This window comes from Crocodylus porosus, unplaced genomic scaffold, assembly GCF_001723895.1.
Source record: "Crocodylus porosus isolate Cpor-Errol unplaced genomic scaffold, CroPor_comp1, whole genome shotgun sequence".
Taxonomy (NCBI): domain Eukaryota; kingdom Metazoa; phylum Chordata; order Crocodylia; family Crocodylidae; genus Crocodylus; species Crocodylus porosus.
Window position 1 is genome coordinate 11,702,662 of NW_017728916.1, and position 22,645 is coordinate 11,725,306.

The following is a 22,645-nucleotide window of genomic DNA, read 5'->3' on the forward strand; positions in this document are numbered from 1 at the left end:
TCCTCCTTAGGTCCCTCTGTTCCCAAGGAGAAGAGATATGTACCCTTCTGCTTTACATACTACCCTTACTGAACTTGTATTACTTCCTCCTCCTGGTTGCTGGCCACAAGTACTGCTGAGGCTTCTCTTCTGTGTACTACTTTAATTGTGGAGGCTTTCTTCACAGGCTTTGGCCCAAGCATCAGCTCGAGTATGGTAAGAGTTGTACATGTTCTGCAGATCCATTTCATATTATTCTAGCCCTCCTCCTGGTTGCTAGCCCTGTTTGCTAATAAACATATTATGGAATTGTAATTAGAGGATTGTTGCTGGCCACAAATGCGGAGGCTTTCTTCTTGGTTGCTAGCCAAGACCTCTGGCAAATTCTCTTCTGAGGGTTCTTCTCCTTATTTGCCCACTGCTGCCTTACGCCACTCTGTTGCACCCTTATAACTTCTGAATCATGGCTGGTCACAAATGAAGCTGTGCTCCTGAGCTATGACCACTGCAGTGGCAGAAGCTGAGGCTTCTTCACTGGCTTTGGCCCGAGCAGCAGCTTGATTTGCAAAGTTCTGCAGGCCTATTTCATAGTCTTCTTTCCCTCCTCCTGGTTACTGGCCACGTCTCAGCAAATTCAGACTGGGGTAAATGTCTTCTGATTGGGGGAAGGCTTCTTGCTGGGGAAAACCCTCCTCCCTGCCTTTCATAGTCTTTTCACCTTCCTTCTGGTTAGCTATGACCACTGCAGTGGCAGAAGCTGAGGCCTCTTCATTGGCTTTGGCCTGAATATCAGCTCAATTTGCAAAGTTCTGCCCATTTCATAGTCGTCTTGCCCTCCCCCTGGTTACTTGCATCAGCATAAGCTGGGCAGGTTCTGCAAGCTCATTTCATTCATTTCTACAAGGGGCTCGGGGTGCAAGTGGGGCCTTCCACTAAGGAAGCTGAGGCTTGAGTTTCTTTTCTGAATTGCAGAGGCTTTCTTTTTGGTTGCTGGCCAAGACCTCTGGGGTCTGGGTATTAGGCTCTTTGCCCCACTTGCCCACCTTTGCCATACAGCTCTCCGTTGAACTCTTGTAACTTTGGAATCCTTGCTGGGCATAAAGCAAACTGTGCTTGGGAGCTATGACCATTGCAGTGGGAGAAGCTGGGGCTTGAGTTTCTTTTCTGAATTGCAGAGGCTTTCTTCTTGGGTGTTGGCCAAGACCTCCAGGGTAGTAGGATCAGGCCTGAGGGCTTTTTGCCATACTTGCCCGCCTCTGCCTTAGACCTCTCCAATGCACCCTACTAACTTTTGAATCATTGCTGGCCACAAAGTAAGATGAGCTTTCTTCACTGGCTTTGGCCCGAGCATCAGCTCAATTTGCACAAGGTCTGCAGGCCCATTTCATAGACTACTTGCCCTCTTCCTGGTTACTGGCCATGTCCCAGCAAATTTGGACTGGGGTACGTGTCTTCTGACACTTACCTACTACTCTGTCTCCTTGAGGCTTATGTCTCCACGAGTTTCTTCTCTGACTTGTGGAAGGAAGGAAGATTTTACATAAATAAAGATAACAGAAAATAGTTTAAATAACAAAATGTAGTTTAAATAGATAAGGATAACAGAAAGTAGAAAGTTCCCCCCACCACATGAGGGGGCCCCTCCCTCCCTACTTATGCTTTGTGGCCAGCAGAGATTACAAAGTTACAATGCAACAGATTAGCATGGCCCCACTCAGCCAGCCAGCTGAGTTGGGCCATACATCTCCATCTGAGAAGTGACTGTGCTTGGGGGCCCCCACCTGAGGGGGCCCTTTTGGGACCATGCTTGGGCCTCCCCTCCCCCCCGACCCAGATGTCTTCCTGCTGGGACATGTTCAGTAACCAGGAAGGGGGTGCAGGATGCCTCCCTCCCTGCCCCCCATCCCACCCACCCATGGCCTGACTCAGCCAGCCAGTTTAGTTGAGTTATACATCTCTACCTGAGGGGGCCCCCACCTGAGGGGGACCCTCCCTCCCTAATTAAGCTTTGTGGGTGGGTTTGTTTAGTATTCTTTCTTACAAGAAGTGTTGGCTGCACTCTAGCACTGGACAACCATTTGACTTCCCTCCATCTGATAACTGTCCACCCTGCAACTTTCCGGTAATGCCATGACTCCATAAAATCACGCGGTCATCATCTGTCCAAAAAGCACCCCCTCACCTTCCATTGGACATGCATGCCATATTGACCAAAAATAAAACACTGCTGGGACATGGCCAGTAACGAGGAAGGGCTAGTAACCAGGCTGCTTGCCTGCCTGCCTCCCTCTCACCCTCCCACCATGCACTTCTTCATCCATCCATATTATATCAAGGGACCTTGGGAGTATATTGTGAATTGGTGTTTTATCCTATTGTATTGCATTTGCTGGCAATGGATGTACTGTGTAAAAAAAAAAAAAAAAAAAGTATTCAGTTGACTACCAATGACATTGTTGAGTAAAAAGAAATGTCTATACTGTTTTAGCTTTGTGATTTGTGAATTGAATTGATTGCAATTCAATTTATTGTGAAAAAAATTAAGATGAGGAACAAAAAATTCTGATTTGTACTTGCTCCTGCTTGATTTCAGGGCATGGTTTGCAGCTGGCCAGGGGAAGGAGTGCAGTAGCTTTGCAGGCTGGACACAAACCTGGTTAGGGCCTGTATTTCAGATTGTTTGGCCTCCTCTCCAGACACATCAATAATATGTCTGGGGATACTCATGTGCTGCATAACACTTCTGGCCACTCTATAGGGAGCAGAGTGCTTTCTGAAACCCTGGCCTTGGCTAACTAGCAGCTCCCTGCTTAGCTGAGACCCATCTTATAAGGACATGCCCAATACCAGAGTAGGAGAAGGAGGTATTACAAATGTCTTGAATTTGGATGAAAAGAAGTTCTCCTACAATGATGCTTTCTTTGAATAGAGTTCATTCTGCAGAGGCCTAGAGGTAGCTGAAGAGATTACCCTGGGCTGCTTCGGGAGTGCTGCTCTTTATTTCCTTCTTACCTTCTCCCTGTCCTTTGAAAAGGCTGAGAGGAGAGAGATAGGGCAAGGGAGGACAAAGCAATCCTGAACAAAATCTGATGAGGTCTCTCCGGGTGGGGGGAGCTGGTTGCAGTAGACTTGGGTGGGGAGGGCGCTGTCTGCAAACCTGGCTCCAAAAGATGCAGCATGCAGGGTTTTGTAAAGAAAACATTGCATTGCAAATATTGAAAAAATTTTTTTTTTGCATCACACCTCCCATAATAGTACAGCCTTCAAAGAAAAAACTCAGAAAAAAAGAAGCTGTTTTGGAGCTGCAGCAGCAGACATTAACCCCAACCCTCCACCCCCCTCAGTGATCATGATATGAAATGCATTATAATGCATTAAAGACTTACTAAAGTCTTTAAAGACTTGCTAAAGGCTAAAGACTAAAGGATCTGGAAAGTTCATACATGGAGAAGTTTTGCAGATTGCTTGCTTGCTGCTGGGGGTGGGTGGGGTTGTGTAGTCTTTTTTCTTACAAGACATGCTGGCTGCACCACACCTTAAAAAACCCCTTGAAGATATTTCACTCTACTCTCCTCTTCACTATATTCATTCATTACTGAGCTGTGGGCTGGTTGCTGCCCCCAACAAGTTCCACCTGTTAAAGTTTTCTGCAAGGAGGGGGAGAAAGGAAGAGGAGAGAGGTTTGGTGCACAGTCAAAAAAACGAACTTTTGCCCCACTGCCCCCCCCACATGCATACAAGGTCAGTGGGATATATTACCTAAATATCACCCAAGATGCTGCGTATCCTGGGTGCTGGTCTGGCAGGCAGTGCTCTGCCCCTGGACTTTTGGTCATGCTTCTGAAATGGAATGCAAATGAAGTTCAGAAAGTTTGCAATATTGAAAGAAGTCATGTAACCACTCACTCCAAAGTTTCAAAGTACTTGCGAAAAACTTACCATTATGGTGATGCTGCAACTGTTGTTGGGAGCTATGTCCACTGCAGTGGCAGCACACGATGGGGTTGCAGGTGCAGGGTACATGGAGGGGGGCAGGAGGACAGGAGGGTACATGGACGGGGGGAGAGGACATACACTATAGGTGGTGGGGTGGGGTGGAAGAATTAAGAGGGGGTAGAAAATTAAGAGATCATTTGTCTCCCCCATTTTAAAATAATAATTGGTCTGAGTAGAGCCATCCCAACCTGAACTACATGCTGTGAGGGAAGAGGGAGGAGTAAGGAGTGAAGGAGGGTAAAAAAGAACACACAGCAGCACCTACTGGCTAAGGGCCAGAACACAGTACCCCCCTCATGGGAAAGGGAATTAATTAGAAGTCTTTGGAATCTCTGGCTCAAACAAATCCACAGTTGGAGCGGTATAACTAGATAGTGTTGCAAATTAACATATCTCTGAGTAGTATTAGTTTAAGGTACTAAATGGACTTCAGAGCAGTGGGAAATCCTGGGTCATGCAAACACAAACGCAGTTGCATTGATTTAAACAGGAAATATTGTTTAGTCTACACATGCTCTTAGGATTTACTTGAATTTTCTCATCATTTGATTATTTCTTGAGCAATTTGTATGACTAAGACTTGGCCTATTGACTACATTGGAGCAGTTCATTACACAGTCCTTGATAACTGATTTGAAATATATTGGCAAGTTTTGATTAGACAAGTAGGTCATGTGGCATGTTTCTGTTCTCTGATTGGATGAGTGCATCTCTCAGAATGAGTCCCTGGTGTGAAAACTTGTGGTTAAGCATTCAGAATGTACTTCCTGTTTAAAATTCCCCACAGAGGGCAATACAAGATCCATCCACTGTGTAAGTCCCACTTACGCCTTGGAATGCATTGACTTTGCGTCATTCTTTCAAAATAATTTCACCCAGTGGCAGGGCACTGATGTTGTGGCAGCCACTTTAAGATCAGAGCCAAGCAGCTAGCAGGTGGTTGACTACAGCAGCCATTTTAGATCCCTGGCTGCCTGTATAAATAGATCAGTTCCCTGCTGGCAAGGCAAGTAGCATTGCCTGGTTGCTGGAATATCCTGGAGTTAAAGGAGGAGCTGTAAGGGATATCTAGGAGGCTCCTGGTCCTGAGCATGACCTAAAACTACCCTGCTGGGAGTGGGTGGCCTGGTGGGGCTCTCAGTGGCACAGGAGTACCCAGGAAATGCCAGGCCAGTTACCACCTTGGTGAAAGGTGGATTGGGGTGCCTTAACCTCAGCTCCCACAACTGGGTGGGTTACCCCCTAGTAGCGGTAGAAGGCAGAGCCAGGAGTGAGAGTGGGGCTAGAGGCTTAGAAGCCTGACTTAGAGTACCCTTGAGTGGTCAGTGCTGGGGCCAGGACCAGAATGGTCAAAAAGGCCAGGGGCCCACCTTGAGGGATGCCCAGAGCTGAGGGCTTGGGGTTCCTGACTGGCCTTGGAGGTGAGGCCAGGGCCTATGTGGACAAAGGTCCTGGGGAGGACCACACCCAAGAGGGGAAATGGTTCAGGGAACTAGGTGGCCTGACTGAAGGTAGGGTATGCTGCTGGAATGGAGGGATCTTAGAGGGGTCCTGGTTGGAGAAGTGTGGGGCCTGTGACTGTAAGAACTATGGATGCCATCTGCGAGGCATGGGCTGTGGTGTAGGGGAGGTATGGAGCCACAGATAGCACCCCCTGGCATCCAGGCATGAAAATGGGCAGCCTCCTGCTTAATCAAGGTCATTAATTAATAACAAGGATGTGGCAGGTGAGAAAGTGGGTGGTTGGCCTAGAACAGGCCAAAGGCAAATCGGCCCCTAGAAGGCCCCCTGTTATACACCACCAATAAATTTTCACTGAAAATTCACTCAGTGTTCATTTTTCCATGATCATTCCTGCCAGTAGTCTCATTTGCTGCAATGTATATAGGGCAGGAATTCAGCAAAAACAAATTTCTTTGAACAGTATGTACGGATATGTGCTTGCTGTGTTCTCTCAGCTCTCGCAATACTCTGATCAACAAGAAGCATTACTCTGTTCTATTCTGCAGTGTTCATGTTTTAAGGAACTTAATTTCAGTATATGGTACATCTCTGTTCTAGAATGTACTTTAGTCTGGTTCTATGCACGATGATAAATAAGCAACTCTATTCCTTTTATTTTAGGTATTTTAATTTTTTTTCTCTCTCTTGTTTTTATAGTCCTTATAGGTCTGTGCTTGTTAAAATGAAACACTGGAAGTCCTTATTTATTCCTGGCTTAATATGGGCAGAAACTAGGCATACTTCCTTACAATCCTCTGTCAGTGCAGATCAGTTCTGACTTGCAAGTAATACCCCCTGCTACTAAAGTCTCAAGAGTCATTTCCAATTCCCCAGTATGGATATACATCATTCTAAGCAGACAGAAATTTTATCCGAAGAAGAGGAACTTGCTGGAAAGACCTAGTTGCATGCATCTTTCCTTTGAAAGATGTGAGCACATTTGATTGAATAGAGGCACACAAGTTAAAGTAGCCTCTCCAGCATCCAAATAAAGCTGGAACCTTTGCAAGTTAAGCAAATGAGATCATTCCCCAGGTCAGTGATAATGCTAAGTATTACTTGTTTTGATAATTCATTTCTAAAGAGTTCATAAATGTCATAAGCAAGTTATAGACACAAACAGTGTGTGCTAGGAATGACATAAGCACAGTGGTAGATGGTGCTATAGCTAGCTGCAAGTCATGATAATTCACTTGTTAGACACTCTGATAGTCTATAGCAGGTCGGTAACTAATTATTAGAGAATCTACTAGTCCTTTATTAAGTATTCGTAAATGGAGCCTTAATATTCTTTTGTTCTACACAGGTTCTTGTCTTCCAGCCCTTCATTAAGTGATGTGACTATTATTGGTTGTGTGTAACTCATTTTTGTTATGAGATTGGAGATGCTTGGGGCTTTTCTCTGAGGACCACTAACTCACATGTGCTACAAGCAGAAGCTGAAGTCACCTGCATTTTGCAGGTGTCGGACCTAAGCATTTGCAAATATTTTCCCTGGCACCCTTCTAGCTGGAGATCTGCTGCTGACATCTTTCCTGGGATGGCCAGGGCAAGGAGCAGTTCAGAATAATCCATTTTACTCACCAGTTAGTTCATTTGAAATTTCTTTGCAAGTTTTTCAAGTTATCTCCAATGGATCTTGGCTCCTCTGAATCTGTGAAAATACCATCAGGTGATGAGTGTCTCAGTAGAACACCCACACAGAGAAAATTATCCTCCCCAGAAAATGAATCTTAGATAATATAAGAGCTCACCCTCTCCTAAAAAAAAAATAATAAAAAAACCCCAAAAATGGTTTCTCTTTTCTCCTGTCTTGCCAAAAGCTTAAGTTAATGGACTGTGTCATGCTGATTGTACAGGTACGGAGCAATAACTTTGCTTTCCTTCCTGGCCACATTTGTACTACATCAGTAGTACAATCCTCCAAGGTAATGCCATGAAATTCTCTTCATGATAACATACCGTGGTTCTTCTAGACAGTGGGCCTATTGAATTTCATGCATGTGTAATACACTTCTTGTCTTTCAGCACCATTATACCAACTGCAGTCACTTTAAGCACTGCCAGATAATCCTAGTTATCAGAATCTGTACAGAGGACAGGAGAAAGGAGCAGATAATGGATTTGCCTTGAGAGCTTATCTATAAAGGCCTCCCTGTACAGCAGACTGTCTGTGTAATATATTACTTTTTAATAATGTAAATATATTAACATTAGAGCAGCCTTCTCAATCTTTAGTGTCTACACATTACATCAGTATTGGGAGCAAATGTAATTAGATATCATAAATATGAAAATTACCAGGATATTAACATAGAACCATAAGGTGCTTTTTTTGTCATATGATTGCAAAATTCAGAGTGCACTTAGTAGTTTACTTGTACCATAAGCAAGGATCAAACCTAATGTATCAGGACAGCTCTTGTATGCAGAGTATGTTCACCTGGGAAAACTTAGAGATAACTTTTAAACCTAAAAACAGGCTAGTTAACATATCTGTAAAGTTGATTAGTATTGTAAATGCTGGCTTGTTCTCAACTGTGCCATTTTCTAATTGGCCCTGTTTACTCCATCAGCTATTCAATGGCTTTGGAAACCATAAAAGTGGCACCCCAGATTATTAGTTTAATCAAAAGTAACTTTATACACCCATATTGGTGCTGTCCAAGTGAGCATGTGACACTGCTGAAACTGTCTGTGGTTTTATATTCCTACTAGGATGTGCTCTTGGTTTTTGGAGCTTTCAAGCCTCTTGATCTTTGAATTACTGCCCAGCAGATCTGAAGGAATGTTGGCCATTTTAAACAAGGTACAGCACCAAACTGACAAGGCAGCCACGGCTTCATGAAGGGTTTTTTTTCTCTTTTTTATTTCTTTATTTCTTTATTTAATACGTGCAATACAAGCATTTAGAAGTGTTGATAACTATGAATTATGTACATGGCTTTCACAATAAATAATAAAGAGGAAGAGGAGGGATGGATAAAAGAAGAAAACAGCAGTGTACAAGAAGTAATAATTTAGTTACCAAAATATTTTAAGAACTCTTTTCAAACTGCACCATACTTCTCAAAGCCACTATGTTCACTAACCATAGATGTCTCCATAAATATCAGCCATCTCATTGTACCAGATGGCTATTGGTGATGTCCTATCTTTCCAATGCAGTACTACCATTCAGTCTGCATGTCACTACTAGGGCCTTCTGTAAGAGTGAAAACTGAGAAGGATTCACTTTGAATAGGGATGTACCCAAGAACACACCTTTGCCAAAGATAAGTGCTGTGTTCAAAACCATGTTACTCTAGTTACAATGTCTTTCCAAAAGGAATTGATAATAGGGCATGACCAAAACATGTGACCAATTGTCACCTGCACTGTATCACTTCTCTATTTCATGAAGGGTTTAATATACCAAAGCATACTTAGTGACTTGTGAAATATAGGAGGGGCTGGTTGTCCATGATTGCTCAGAGGACTGGACTCAAAGATCCAGTTGGTCCCTTTCAGTCCTGTGGTCCTCTGAGTAATTCACAGTGGCTTTGCTGGGAATAAGGAATGAAACTGAGAAAAATGGATTGTGAGGATGGATCACTGGCAAGGAAGATTGTGGGGTAGTAGGATCACACTTATTTGGGATATTTAGCATTACACTAGTGGGATTACAACCCAAGATGAAAAAAAGTAAGGACAGTCTAATAACTCATTACCAAACGGGCATAGAAATTTCCTTTCAGATTTCTCATCTCTTTGGATGCCCTAAAGTGTGCTCCAGGGCATGTTTTCTGGGTGTGGAATGAGGTCTCAGTTTAACAGCTCAGATGGATAAGTAATATGTGTGAGTGTTAAGTGGAAAAATAGCTGTCATAATTGTGTGTAAAAATGTGCACCTAGACATACCTGTCCTGCATTTATAATGCAGAAGACAGGCAGAGTCTACACCCCTCCAGCTAGAAGAACAGAGCCCTGAGACAGAAGGCCTCTTTCCTGTTATCTGAGCATTTTGCTATTCCTGCTGTGTCTGTAAAAATTACAGCACACACGTAATAGTTTCTTAGAGGTTACAGGGAGATTTATCAGGGTATGAGGAGCAATAATATAAGACTCTCTTCAGCTCCTCCTAGCAACTGCTGCCTTTGTTCAGCAGACATAGCAGCTCTTAGCATGGCTCTACCTCCAAATTAATTGTAGCACAGAGATGTGCCCACTAATTCAGTATTATCTGGGCCCAGTGTACACCTTCTGTTTTTGCCTACCTGGGCACTCCCGTCCACTAGGAACAGGCTGGTTTTTCCACAGTCCACCTAGCCCATGGATACATAACCAAGGCTCATTAACCCTTTCACATCTCCTTGTATTAATGAGATGCCAACAATGGCTAACACAGGCCTTGGAGATGGTGAGTGTGTCATTTGCTGAGGTCTTGTAAAGGGTATTTTGCTTACATTCCCTTTGAATCCTTTTATTTTCTGGAATTGTTTTTGTTCTGAATTGTCTGATTTTATACGTAATCCTCTTTCACCTTTTACCGTGCCTCCTTTTGTCAATCCCTGTTCTCTAATTCCTTGGATTTTCATCCCCCTTTCTGATTGTTTTCTTGATTTACTCTGTTGTTTTCACATCTCTGCTCAGAGGTCCTTTTTTGTTTTCCCATCTGGCCTCTCATTGCTGGATATTTATTTGTTGTTTTTTCTTTTCCTTCAATCTCCCGCACCTTCTTTCCCAGACATCAGAGGCTCTACTCTGCTGTTAGTCCCTCCTCTCCCTGTCTCTCCTTGTGTCTGTCATTCTCCATCTCTCTCTTCCTCTGCTAGCTGTGCTGTTGCTGTGGTCACACTGCCATGGTAACGTCAAAAGGCACAGTGACTCAATACACTGGACCAAGGAAAAGTCTGCAGTAGTGCATGTATTGCAGCAATGCCTTTATTTTCTCTCTTCATTTTTATGTTCTAATGTTTTATTAGTCATATTGAAAAGATGGACAAACAGTAGGATACCCTCCCCCTCCCCAACTAACGCCAAGGGGAGCTTGGGTAGAGGTAGCAGGCACTAGCCACAGATCCAATCATGCTGGGTGCTGAGTGCCACCCTTTCTAATTAGCCAGGGAGAGCCATAGAGAGCTTGGTACCTTGTAGGAGGTGCTCAGCTGCTCTCTGGACTGAGCCCACTATTTTGTAGCAAAGGGAAAAAAACAGACAGCAACATCTTAAGAATCTACAGCATAGGAAGGCACAACACTACTCCTGAGGGGAAACATATGGGGCACTCGGAACACTTTCCCTAGATTGCACATTTATACTTGAAAGTTAACAGTAAAAGAAAACAAACACAACTGCTTCAAACCAAACAAGCTGTAGGGGCTCCTGAGTGGCAACAGATGCTGGAGTGAGAACCAGCTGTGCATTGTGGCAAAGAGGAGGGAGCCCGCCAAGAGAGAGAGAGAGATGTGAAAAGCATCTACCACCCCGTGTCAAGCATAGCAAAGTTGATACAAGATTTGCTGAGCTCCCATATGCAAAATATGGAGCCTGCTCATTCATTGTGGGATCCCCAGACCTAGACAGTTGGGAAATGGTTGTGTCTATGTGGAGCTTCTTGAGAGTCTGATCCTGTAAGATATTGAAACTTCAACTCTCAGGAATGTTATGGGAATGAAGAGTACACAGCATCTTCAAAGAGGCAAGGTCCTTGTGTCCCAAACCTTCCGTGACCGCTGTAGCAGGGAGGGGGAATCCAGCTGCTGCTTACTTTCCTTTAAAAGAAAATGGTGTATTGTGGTTATTTGTGTTTAGTATCACAGTAACATCTTGAAGCCCCATTTTGTTGGTGCTGTACATATGCAGGAGGGGAAACAAGCAGGGCTGCCCAGCCGTGGAGCAAGGAACAGAACTAAGGTCTTCTCCTTACTAATACACCATCTCTGAACTTCCCTCCACCTTGTGTGGTCTATGCAGACTGCTCTGAATTACAGCTTCTGGGTTTGAGGGTGTCCAAGGTCTTCTATTTGTTTTCTCCTGCCCAGAAGAAGTTTGCTAAAAGCAGTTGGGGATGGCAGCAGGATGGACAGTGTCATGGTGGAAGGGGCGAGGGTAGATGTATCCTGGAGGCAACACACACATGCAATGTGTTTCATTTTCCCAGTGTCACCCAGATCCTCTGGGAGATGCCATCTTACCCTATGAAATATAATTATTTTGACAAGGTATTAGACTACTTGTGTGTTTTCTCCATAGTCTCATTTTGAAAAGGATAATGATTTTTTAATCTCCCATGGGCCTTGTGGAAACAGGTAGGTCAATTAGGAGCAGACAGGGGACTATCCTAAGTGTAGCTGCCTAGCAGTTTGGGGCCAGGGGGGAGATAAGGAATCTGATTATCTCTCTAGTTAATTACATCAAAGGTGTAATTTTGAACCAGTACACTAATTCTCTCTGTGCAGGAGATGTTTATATCTGTGTAGACACTCCACGAGTGTTGCTACAGGATTCCTGCCTTTATAGGCTGCCCAGAGTCCCCTGTGTTCTTCTTCCTTTCAGTGTCCTTGCCTCCTGTGTCTTGATGTAAACTCAAGGCTGCTGGGAGGGTAAGGCAAACTTAACGAATGACTTCAGCTTTGGTCATGCTTTATGAATTCCAAGTTCCAAAATTAATGATATTCACATCACATGCCAGTAGTCTCAAATCGTACCCCAGTCTTTATGCTTTGCCTGCTTTGCTGAGCTTTGAGTTCAGACTGTTCCCAGCCACCCCCATTCTGTGGCCTCTCCCTCCCCTTCAGACACAAGCCAGTCCGCTGGGGGACAAAAGTGAAAATCACCCAAAATGCCAATGCCTGTTCCTAAGCACAACAACGTCCTGCAGGGGTTCACCTCACCTCTGTGTGGCCTACTCCATGAAGAAAGAAAGCAAAATGGAAAAGTGCATGGAGTATTTAGCCCACTTTCCATGCTAGTCCACAGCCTCATTTTGTTAAGGCTTCTTTCTAGGCTCCCCTTGCCGTACTTCTGTCCTTGAGGCTCTCAGGACAGGTTCTGTCCTCAGCAGCTCCCCCAGCCAGACTGCTTCTCCCTGGTCTAAGGCTTGAGCTTATGTAGCAGGCTCTGGGTCACCTGGCCCTTCACTTCAACCTCCAGGGTCATTAGGCTTTGTCTGCACCTGTACTCTGTGGCCATCTTGTTTCACATCCTCATCCTGTGTGCAGACTGTGGCAGCACCCAAAGACCTATAGACTCAGACCACATGGTAAAGTAAAGGGAAGGAGTGCATGTGTGTACAGGGGGAGACATGGAGGTGAAAATGAGGAATAAGATGGTGGTGTGCGAGAGGAAGGCAGCTGTGAGACCAAAGCCTAAACCACCCAGTCTCCCTAGTAATGTGGTTGGGGCCCCATTGCAGTCTCCCAAAGTGACTGCTCAGCAGTTGCTGTGCCATGTTCAGTGGCTGGGGACTAGGGAGGGTCAAGGGAAAGAAAGGATTGGCTGAAGAAAAGGCTGCAATACTGGACTCGGGTAGTTCTCTTTGGTCCTGATGAGGATGCTAAAAGACCAGTGCAGGTACAAATTGTATTAGCTCTCCCATGGATCCTCATGGGCAGGGGTAGATGCCAATGGAGGTGCCAAGGCAGTGAGTGAGGGGAGGTATCCAAGGCCAGATAGGACATGGAATGCATAGGTTTTGTGCAGATGACAGACTTTGTGTAGATTCCCTCAGATCTGCACTGAACTCTGAGGCTCAGGTAGGCTCAAAGGCCTGGGGATTAAGAGGGCAAAAGCAAAGGCGGGGGAGGGGGGACTATCACCAAGGAGGAGGAGTACTCAGCCCATGAGTGTAGGAGGGCTATTAGGAAGGCCAAGGCAGAGATGGAACTCAGGCTAGCATCCAGGATTAAAGACAACAAAAAGTCCTTTTTCAAGTACATTAGGAGCAAGAAGAGAGCACCAGGCAATGTAGGGCCCCTGTAAGACTCAGATGGTAACCTTGTGGCTATGCCAGATGAGAGAGCTGATATTTTTAACAGTTTCTTTCCTTCTGTTTTCTTGAACAGGGCCTGGGACATCCCTCCTACCAGAGGTAGGGACAATCTTGGGGATAGCTTTGTCAGGCCTTAGGTCAGCGCAGATGTAGTTAGGGATCTTCTGGAAGAGCTGGACATTTTTAAATCTGCATGTCCAGATGCCTTCCACCCAAGGGTATTGAGGGAGCTAGCAGGGGTCATCGCGGAGCACTTGGCCCAGCTGTATGAGCATTCATGGTCATCTGGCCAGGTGCCGGGGGATTGGAAACTAGCTAATGTGGTCCTCATTTTTAAGAAAGGGAGGAAGGAGGACCCAAGTGACTATAGGTCTGTAAGCCTCACCTCGGTCCTCGGGAAGATGTTGGAGAGAATCATCAAGGAGCACATCTGTGGGGGGCCAGCAGGGGAGATTGTGCTCAGGGGCAATCAGCATGGGTTCGTCAAAGGCAGGTCCTGCCTGACCAACCTGATTGCCTTTTATGACCAGGTAACTAAATCCTTGGATGATGGTGTCGCCTTGGACGTAGTCTTTCTAGATTTTAAGAAGGCCTTTGACACTGTCTCTCACCCCATTCTCTCTCATTAATAAATTAAGCAAGTGTGGCACTGATGCCTACGCAGTTGGATGGGTAAAAAGCTGGCTGATGGGGTGCACCCAGAGAGTAGTGGTGGACGGGTTGTACTCAACTTGGTGAGATGCTAACAGTGGGGTCCCCCGGAGCTCAGTCATCAGGCCTGCACTGTTCAACATCTTCATCAGCGACTTGAATGAGGGGGTTGAAAGCACATTGTCCAAGTTTGTTGATGACACTAAGATGTGGGGCAAGGTGGGCACACTTGAAGGGAGAGGGAGGCTGCAACTAGATTTAGACAGACTACAAAAGTGGGCAGATGAGAATAGGGTGGGGTTCAATGTAGATAAATGCAGGGTGATGCACCTGGGGAGAAGGAATTCACAGCATACATACAGGCTGGGGAGTTCCCCTCTTGAAAGTGCAGAGGCAGAATGGGATTTTGGAGTCATTATTGACTCCAAGATGAACATGAGCTGCCAATGCCAGACCGCAGCCAGCAAGGCCAGTCATACCTTGTCATGCATCCAAAGATGCATCTCAAGCCAGTCCAGAGAGGTGACACTCCCCCTCTATGCGACATTGGTCAGGCCACAATTGGAGTACTGCATTCAGTACTGGGTGCTGCACTTTAAGAAGGATGTGGCCAGCCTGGAGAGAGTTCAGAGGAGGGCTACCCATTTGATGAGAGGGCAGCAGGACAGGCCCTATGAGGAGAGACTGAGGGATATGAACCTGGTCAGCCTTGGCAAGAGGAGGCTGAGGGGGGACCTGGTGGCTGCCTACAAACTCATCAGGGGAGATCATCAGCAAATATGAAGAGCCCTATTCTCCCCAGCACCACCTGGGGTGACGAGGAACAATGGTAATAAGCCGATGGAGAATAGGTTTAGGTTAGAGATCAGGAGGCAATATTTTACAGTTGAGGTGGCCAGAATCTGGAACCAACTTCCTAGGGAAGTGGTCCTTGCCCCTACCTTGGGTAAATTCAGAAAGAGGTTAGATGTCTGTGGTCTTGTGAACCCAGCATTCATTCCTACCTGTGGCAGGGGGTTAGGCTAGATGATCCGTTCAAATCCCTCCTGACCCTAGCTACTATGAAACTATGACATGCCACTGCCCTTACAGAGGCTGCAGGTGGTTTCTCTGCATACATTTCACCTCATCAGTACACTTTTGCAGCTTTTAATATGGCTGTGAATGGGAGGACAATTTGGGCCAGGGAAGCTAAGATATATTTCTAATGTGTAAAATCCAGACAGAAAAGAACAGAGACAAAAAACAGAGGTTGCCTCCATTCATCATAAAGGAGCAGAAACAGATGCCAGCATCAACCCTGCCCATCCCTAAATACATGCACTCTGTAGTTCACTGTTAATGGAAGAAGGGTGGTTGCTAATGAACCAGGATGCAATTGGAGCCGTAATACAGCATTAACTAGCTCATATCCATTATCATTAAAGTGACACAGCAAAATGAATGCAATTTTTTTTTTTTTTTGCATTTAATAATTAAGATATTTGTAAAAGCTAAGGGAAGATCATTTACAATATCTAATTTGAAAGACAGGAATTGGTGTTGGTGGGGCAGGATGACTGAGCAGGCAGGAGACATTTCTGCTCCACATCACGTCCCCTGTTGTTTTAGTTCTCGTTTTCCCCTGTCACCGTCTAGGGGATACAGTTGTAAGAATGTCAAACAAATCCAATTGACCTCTTCAGTGCCAGACTGAAACATTGACGTACCACCCAGAAGTGGCACTGGGCAGGGACAATGATATGCTGGGTATGTCGTGATGTTTTATGCATTTACTGAGCTCTCATGTTGTAATCCAGTGAATGGGGCTGTGTGAAACTCCCTGTGTTTGGTTTCTGAAATGAAATGATTTGAGGTAAACTGTGAATAATTTTTTAAACAAATTTTCAGCAAATGGAACTGAAAAATCTTTTTTTTTGTACAAGATGATTTTGAGCCCTTTTATTTCTTCTAAGTTGAAAGATATTTCAAAATGAAAAGTTGATTCCAACTGAAAAATTAAAGGATGACATTTTGAAAGTATTGAAATGAAATGCTTTGATCATTTTGGATATTTTTTTATTAACCATGTGATTGAATTGGTGAAACTGACATGAATTAATGACATATTTCAGTGGTGTTGCATTTACATATTTTACCAAAAAGATTTATGGTTGGAAAAAATGTTCAACTTTTTACTTGAATTAAAATAGAATAGTTAGCAATGTTTGAGCCGAGGAGGAAACCTATCATTTCTTATACTAAATATGTCTTTTAGTAAAAAATTTCCCTACCAGCATAATGCTGAATTGCATTGACATTCTCCCAGAGCCAAATTAAAAAAAAATTTGCTTTGTTAATCACCCCTGTCCCCTTCCTTATTTTTCACACACATGCACACTTGCTCTTGTACTCATGCTCACACACTTAACAGTCGCACATGCAATCATACTAGCACTCACATTCTCTCACACTCATAAACACTCATGATAAATAATAAAAAATGCATTCCAACTGTGATTATTATTTTTTTCTCTATACATGATAGCCTTCCTTCTCCTTGCCTTATCATCCATTCCCTTCCTGGGGTCAGTACTGACCAGTATAAAGTATGACTTCCCTGAAGCAGCTTTTACCTTTTAAGATCCCTTGTCCTTATTCTGTTTTCTTCTTGCCCTAATTTTCTCTTCCTTCTCAATGTAAAATTCTCTCTTGACTCTAATTAGGCTCGTCATGAGCCTGGCAGCCTTGGATTTTTGTTTCCAACTGCCAAGTGCTGAGGAGATCTGCCAGGTTTTGAGAGAGTGGATGTGGCACTATTATTCCACCTAGGATGTTATGAAGTAGCAGAATTTGTGAGATGAGCCGGGGAATGAATTCTCAGCTTTGGCTGCAAAACGGAAGGGTTTGGTACATATGCTCCTTCACATGCTGTCCCCTGAAGGATCAGATCCCTGTAGAAAAAGAATATTGTGGAGGCATTTCATTACATTTACTCTTTTAAATATGTGTGTGTGAAGGAGAGAGAGGCCCACACTTTAAACTGATTGTATGATCAGCTACTTTCTAAGGTTCTGGTTAGCCATCATGGGGTTGATCTTAGACCTGACTGTTCTCTTTGGGATGAAACCTCAGGACTGGACTATATCTGGACTGCCAACCAACTGGGGGCACTCCCTGTACTTCAGGCTTCCATTCTGGTTCCAGAAAACAACTTGGCCTGTTCTAAGTTATTGGCTTCAGCTGCCCTTCATAGAACTTATTAGCAGTCAAGGAAAGCCAGAGAACCATCTCTGAGGCCATGTACCTAATTTCTTAGCAACATCTCAAGGAAACTCCTTTGCTAGCCAGTTCATCAGCCTTTTGTCACTAATATAGCAAAAACTAGACTTAATAGGTCAGATGAGCTGCTTCCTAATGAGGGATATATTCTATTCTATTCTATTAATTATGGTCCTATCCATCATATTTATTATGGTGTTAACCACAATGGAAGGTAAGGTTAGCAGCCTCTTATTTTAAATGCATATTATACTAGACCCAGTATATATCCCTTAGGAAAATAAAAAATGGTCCGCTTTTCCCTTTCTCTATCCTTATATGTTTTTCAAAAAGGACATTATAAACCAAAGTAAGCTTTTTTTTTAAAGAATTCCTTTTTCTTTGTCCTTGCAGAAAGTCTCCTAGTTTCTTCTTTCTGGTCCCTCAGAATAAAATTCCTAGCGGGGGACACCTTGTCAGCTTTTCTTCTTGGGCTAGAACACAATGTTTCAAGTGAAGTTCCTTTTTTAGACACATCTACTTCATCTACAAGAAGATGGGTGGAAAAAAAATCTATTTTTCTTTCCTCTCTTAAAACAACTTTTTTTTTTTAAGTGCCCTTATGGCTCCTTTTAGAAATGATATAACAAATTGTGGAAATCTGGAATGGAGATGGGAGTTTGATTTCTTTAAGACTTTCCTTTCTGCCACTAAGACAAAGAAAGGAATAGTAACATTCAGCAAGCTTCTTAAGCAAAAATCAAAGTTACCATTTGGCTTTTGAACAAGGTGCAAATTAGTGAGTATTTGTTAAAACTCAAGACAGCAATTGTCTGAGAAAAATATTTTCAAAGTGGAGTTTTTCTTTTTATATAAAACCCCCACAAACCTTCCTTTGTTTTAACTTCAAAAGCGAACCGGATTGCAGAGAAGGAGAGAGCAAGCTTGGATTTTTCTTTAAAAGAAAGAAACTACCTTACTCAAAATTGTCTTACTCCAGAGGGAATAATTTTCTACTGATTTTTCTATCTCTCTCTCTTTTAGGCATGGTGGTTTGCCTGGGCTAATTAAATCTCCAGATCTGTTGAAAATTCAGCATGGTTATGAAAACACCTAGCTCTTATCTAAAGAGCTTTTCATCATTAGTTCTCTGTAGCAGTGCACCTTTGGGTGCCTGCCACTTTAAGGGCACAGATGCCTGATGAGAGCAGCCATTTTGGAACACTAGGTGTATAAAGGCTGCAGCTGGCTGCTGCCAGCCCAGGCAGAAATACTGCCTGGCTGAGCAGCATGGAATATCTAGATGTAGGAGCAGGAGGCTCTTGGTCCTGGGCATGACCTAAAACTGCACCCTGCCAGGGAAGGGTGGCCTGATGGGGCTCCTAGTGGTGTGAGAGCCCCCAGGAAAGGCCAGGCCAGTTACCTCCCTGGTGAAAGGTGGGTAGGAGAGCCTTAACCCCAGTCTCCACCATCTGGTGGATAATTTGATAGCTGGGGGAATAGTGGGGGGACAGGTATGCCCATATGTAGGTGCCTGAGACCAGCAGGGATGCAAATCCCGGCGACCCCAGAGGGGGTAATGTGTAGAGCACTGCACAGGGTAGGCCTGAAGTGGGAGTAGGCCTGAAGGACAGTCCCAGGGGCACGCTGAGTAGGGCTGCATGGGAGTAAGCCTGAAGGGCCAGCCCAGTGAGAAGTTGGCTGCAAGCATGAGAAAAAGACCTCAGGGTGGGGCATAATGTAGAGTTGCCTGGTGAAGGGCTTGGGGCAGAATTAGCCCAGGGTTTGGCACAATGCCAGACCACGTAGAGTAGGGGAACTTGCAGGAACTGAAGGACTGCATGGTGAGGCCAGTATGTGAGTAGCAAAGCCTGATGGCCCAAGCGGGGCCCCTCAAGGAGGAGCAAGGGCAGTGGCGTGTGGCTCAATAATGGGTGGTGTGCCAGAGACCCTGCTAAGTGGAGGTGGAGTGGAAGAGGCCTCCTGTGAGAGGGGAGGTGGTGTGAATGAGTGGTTGTGTGGAGCCTGGCTTTGGATTAGGTTTGCTCTGGTCTCAGATCGGGGAATAATAATAATCTAGATGCCGTCTCCAAGGCATGGGCTGTGGTGTAGGGGAGGTTTGAAGCTGCAGATAGCATCCCCTAGCATCAGGGCAGGAAATGGGCAGTTTCCTGCATTATACCACCAGTTTATGGGAACAGCAACGTAATGGCAGTTGAGACTGGGTGGACTGCCTCATAGAGGTAGGTGGGCGGGCCAGTATGAGATCCAGCCCCAAGCATGTCCCCTGTCAGTCTCAAAGTGCTTTACCAAAGAGATTAGTGTAATGAAACAGGGAAACTGAGGCACAGGAAGGTAAATCAATCTAGAGAAGATCATCCAGCAGGTCAGTGGCTAAGTCAGGAATAGGACTGATTCTTTGGCCACTCTGCATCCTACTTGTACTTATACAGGATCCAGTCCTACAAAGACTGTAGGCCTGTTATTCTGTTCCTCTACATCTTGTACAGTCACTTACAACAGTACAAAATGAGTGCAAATGGTTTAAAATGCTACAGAATCAAAATGATGGCATTTTGCACTCATTTTGCACTGGTGTAAAAGACAGCACCAGTTGAAACGCAAAATATCAGCAGGGATATAGGTGTGTCTAAATCTTTGGTGGTCGTGCCTGTATCCTGTCTCTGTGACTGGGGGGAGGGTCCAGGTGCCATAGTATTAAATATTATTATCATCATTAATAGTAGTGGTTGCAGTTTTATTGTCAAAGATGTGACGTAAATTGTTGTTATACCATCATTTTGGGTTTACTGCAGTGATTAATGTCTTGATAATGTGAGTAGAAAGAGGTTAAAGGGTTTTCAACAGTTCATCGAAGACAGTTGTATATAGTTTAGTTTTGTTCATCTTTATTAATGCCAACTCTTATTTGTACCTGTGTCATTTACTGTTAGAAGTGTCTTTGGTTATGGTGAAAGAGTTTACACTGAAATCCTTGTTCAGACTTTAAAAATGTGAATTTCTATATTGGATCAGAATGCCAATTCATCTAGTATCCTGTCTTGAGAGCAGCCAGTGCCAAATGCTTCAAAGGAGATTGTATAGCATCATAATATATCTAATTGGTGCAAAGTCTTCCTCCTAGTGCCAGCTGGTAATCATTAGCTATGTGGCCCGAAGCATGAAATTTGACGAAAATAACAATGCTTGGTGCTTTCAATCAGAAAACACAAATATCAGAGATTTTAAACACTGTTTTATGTGAAATATGGAATTATTGCCCCCTGCTGAGTGATGGCAGATATCTGAGATCTGCTAGTTTGGTTTTCCTCTGGGGCAGAAGAATGGTTCAGTGATTAGAGCTTCAACCAAACCTGGATATAACTTTATGCTCTACAGTCACTGACAGATATTAAATTAAACACATCAGATCTTACAGTGCCCAGTCCCAACAGCCACGTTTTTGCCATGGCGCACACTCATGGCAGGAAGTGTCATTGTAGGATCAAGCAGTAGATTCCATTGTGTCATGTTGCCTGTGCAGAGGAAGCCCAAGGTCATGATCCTAGGCTTTCCCTGCACCAGCAAGCTTGACTCCCTCCTTTACCCCAACTGGGAGTTCTGATCAGCTCATTAGGGCCCCTAGCAGGGGAGCACAGGGAAGTCTTTGGCTGGGATAGGCACTCCCAGGTGGGGGAGCATATCAGCTGACTGGAGCTCCCAAGTCGGGGAGTGCACCATGCACTCCCACAGCTGGGAGTCCCCAGTCAGCTGGCCAGATCTTGCAGCTTCTGGAGCACACAGAAGTCTTGAAGGGCTCCAGTATGCTCCCAAGGCTGGGAACACTGGCCCCATGTTCATTTAAAGGTATGATAGGCCTCATGTTCATTTAAAGGCATAACTAAATCATTGTGTGGCCAGGTGGCTACTTAAGACATGATTTAACAGTTAAACACATCTTAAGTGTAACTTCCGTCAGAGGCTTGCCACATACTTCTTGTGTAACCTTGAGTGAGTTACTTTGTCTCTCTGTGACTCAGTTCTTGTCTTTTATATGGGAATAGTAGTACTGCTGTATCCCAGAAGGGTGTTATGAGGTTAAATAGATTAAAAATTGTGAGCTGTAAAGCTTCTTAGGCAGTGTAGATAAGACCTATGTTTTAAAGCATCACTTGGAGACATCTTCTTTAGCAGTGTTGATATTCCCATTTTACAGGTGTAGAAACTCAGGTGCGGAGGTGTAGAAACTCAGGTGCGGAGAAGTTAGAGGGTCAGTTGCATCTGGCGCAAGAATAAAAGTTGTAGACCCATGTAGGAAGAAGAACATATTGTTCACTCTTTGAAAGTAATTCTACAGCTGTGCACCTCCTAATTTCCAGGAGTCCCCATTCCTTAATAAAATTGACTTCACTCTGGAGGTTCCATTAATGCAGAATTACATCACTCCTAGCATAGGCTAAGCATAATGCTTTCATGGGGTCACATAGCAAGTCACTGTGAAAGACACTATTAGAACGCATCTTGTCTCATGCCCAGCACTATGGTTAAAACACTGGACCTGCTGTTTCCACGTTAGTAGCTTCTTAATTTCTTCCTAACTTGTGGAACAGCAGATGCTATTCTTGTAACTGTATAATGCCTTTTGGAAAGTGAGTAAGCTTTTTTACCTCAGTAACCTACAGCGGAGAGTCCTACAGGCTAATTACATGTTTCATTTCAAATCCTTTAATTTTTGGTAGTTCAAATAGATAACTATGTTTTTCTCCCACATCTTTGATTCAGATGGATGATTTGCTGCATTAATAAATACATGGGGGAGGGGGTCTAAAAATGAGCTATATTTGTGCTTCTAAAGTAATCCTTTCCCTACTGTGTTTTGTTTTCTGTGAATTCTTGCATCTATTTCCAAATTATCTTGAAGTGAACGTTATTGACCTTTGTCCAGGAATCTTGCTTCATTAATTACCCTATAATAAGCTTACTTCTTGTCCTATTTGATTTACAACTTTAAGCTTTGCCTGGTGTCAACCTATAGCTGGAAATATCTTGTCTTTATACTGAATTGTGTATAAAAAAGAGAAGACCAGGTTAAACCCTGATTATGTTTACAAAGTGTTATGTTGTGATTCTCTTCAGTATTGAGTCTGCTCAGTATCGAGAAGCAAGAGGATTCAGGGAGTATTCTTTTGAGGTGATTTTTTGGGATGGTCTTCCACAACAAACTATCAGCATAGGAATTACTGCACTGAATCAAATGGGGGCCCAGTCTAGTCCATACCAGCTGCTGTGGGGAAAGGTATAAGA